The 2,619-nt window shown below is 50.5% G+C and overlaps 1 long non-coding RNA gene across 1 annotated transcript; it reads right to left on the minus strand.

Moving 5' to 3' along the window:
- Positions 1-1,755: 1,755 nt before the first annotated feature.
- On the minus strand, positions 1,756-2,387 carry LOC125940118 (uncharacterized). Its single transcript, XR_007463356.1, has 2 exons — positions 1,935-2,387; positions 1,756-1,847 (listed from the first exon to the last, which is right to left on the minus strand). It is a non-coding gene; the product is annotated as an uncharacterized LOC125940118 (long non-coding RNA).
- Positions 2,388-2,619: the final 232 nt, after the last annotated feature.

Raw genomic sequence — 2,619 nt, forward strand, 5'->3', positions numbered from 1 at the left:
AAAAAAAAGTCGCAGTTTCACCTGAAAGGCGAAGCATAAATTGCGATAGCAAATTTGTAGAGAGCTATACGGAGTAATGATAGCAGCTTCATCAGCTGTATAAACTTGGACATGCAGCGGCACCGGCAACACGCAGAACTGTTGTCGACGCCGTCGGCGTTTTGCCCGCGTTCGCTCAAAATGCGTGCGGCGTTGGTGACTGTTGCCGGAGCCTCTGATATAAGTAGGCACTTGCTGCAGCTAAACGTCGCCTCTCTTCCCTCCCCCTCCCACGGCCTTTCGCGCGTCGGAAGAAGGCGCGTTTGCTCTCCATATATGGTGATTGTAAAGGAGGAAAGAGACGCCTACTTCTGCAGCCCTTAAGCGAGCACAGCGCAGAACGCGCGTTTGTTCTCCGCCGTGCGTTCACTCCCCGTGAAAGCGCGCGTCCCTCGCGCCCTTTCACTCGCACATACAGCGTTCGGCGCGCGGCGACGATTTCATCTCCATTAGACAGTTTTAGTTTCGCGTTTTTACGCTCCGCTTAGCTGCTGAGCGGAGCGGAAGCACGAATGCGCATGCGCTCTCCGCTTAGCCGCAAGCGGGCTAGCGGAGCGAAAATCACGGTCCGCTTACAAGCTGCCTAAGCGGAGCGGGGAGCGTTGCTGCCGTCTTTCGCTAGCGAGGGTGGGCGACGCACGCGCCATCTCTCGCGCGTGCATCGAAGCACCTTGCATCGAGGCACAAGTGGTGCGAGCGCGAATAGACTTCAGACTCTGCCCAGGCGGCGCTGCGGAAAAACCCGCCACCAGCGCCCCCATCGCAGCCTTGGCGCAAACTGAGTAGTGCAAAGAGAGCTGTCCGCAAGCGAAGCTGCATAGGCCACAATGGAGGCCCCTCTTTCGGCTGTGTTGAGGCACGGTTTCCTAAATATCAAGGACCTGGAAAGCTTCTTCCGCCCATCCACGCTTCGGAAAGGGAGCAGAGCGAATTACGTGTACAATGTAAAAGAAGTTTCAGGTGTTATTTCGGCGCGCTGCAACTCGCAAGTACAGCGAGCATCGTACGACGTCGAGTTCGAGGCAAGCACTCCGACGTCCGTTCTCTAGCGCCTAAATGTGTTAAAGTTGGGTACGTACATAATGTGAAAGCGATGAAGTACATATATGATTAAGTCAGTTAGCTTTGTAGCTTACGGTCAGTGGTACAAAGCTCGCTTTATCAGGGGCGAACCTTCGCCTTTTCAGTTGCGTTCTCGCTTCAGCTCTCGCTTCCTGGGCGTTCGAGCGTGTTATCGCGCATCTTCGAATGTTTTCTTCACGGTTGTCTTCCGTTTGTATTTACTGCAAATGGAGATACGTGCGTGTCCGCTTTCGCGGGTTACAACCGAAGGCAAAACAAACCAGCAGACGCTTAAAACAACACACGCGCACAAATTAATGTAAATAAACGCGACATTTTTTTTCTAAACACGTGCGTTACTTCGCAATTACTCATCCAGTGCTCCCACAGCAACTTTAATGCTCAGATTACAAAAAAAAAAAGAAAAACGCTGTCAAGAGGGCTCAGTGCATTGCGAAACGTGCTCGTTGTATCGAAAAACCGAAACTAGAAATAAGCTCGCGATACCACAATGCCCTAGAACATGATTTTGAATTCATAAAGGAACCAAAATGTTTCGTTAAACTGACCTGCCACATCTCTCCGTTCCACTTGCTGAGTAAAGTGGAGGCGGACGTGTGTAAACAGGTAGAAACATCGATGGCACATACGCAGGATGGTTCACAACTTTGTTTATTCTGTTGCCAACGAAGAGGCGGCTGCAGATTCCTCAGTTTTCGCTTGGTTGCCATAGTCCCCCGTCAGGGCTACGCAACACAATTACAGCAGAACAACATTATCACACTTTCTCATGTCAGCGGCTGTGTTGTGGAGAATGCGAGTAATTCGCTTACCCAACACGCGAACGGCCCGTATCCAGCGCTCTCTCCTTTCTCCTTCATACGACCGCGATGGAAATCGGTAAAACTGAACGTTGTTATTCAGTCCTTCACGTTCATGGCAATTTACAACGCAACAGTAACGTCGATTGCGGCGTTTCTTCGTAGCGCGCGGAGCTGTCGCGGTTGCCGTCGTGCTCGCCATCGCCATAGAAGGAGTGAGCCAACAAGAACTTTACGGCAGTTCGGCGGCACGTCCGACTAGCGGAGAAATTCATAGCTCTCATTCTGGCTGTTAAATGCGCAAAACATTCGCAATATGAACCAAAATTAAGTTAAATCGTTGTTTCGCACTCGCTAGCTGCTTAGGCAACTTAGCAAGGGAGTCGGACTTTGCACTACTCAATTATTACCTCTTCGCACCGACAGGTGGCGCTACGCGTCTTGCAAAACTCCAGAGTCTGACGTCTATAACTTGTGTAATACAGCTCCAACTGGTTCTTTAAGGAAATAAAGTGAACAGCACAGCTAACAAGAACGTCGCCTGCGCATTGGCATCACAAAAGATTGGATTGGATTCGAAATGCAACCTCGCTGGCTATCACGTGTCGTTCACCAAGTCGACGCTTCATTTTCCACTCGATAAAATGGATCGGTTACGCATTACAAGCACCCGTCTAGATACTTCATGAACACATAA

The sequence above is a fragment of the Dermacentor silvarum genome, chromosome 9 (genome assembly GCF_013339745.2).
Source record: "Dermacentor silvarum isolate Dsil-2018 chromosome 9, BIME_Dsil_1.4, whole genome shotgun sequence".
Lineage (NCBI taxonomy): Eukaryota > Metazoa > Arthropoda > Arachnida > Ixodida > Ixodidae > Dermacentor > Dermacentor silvarum.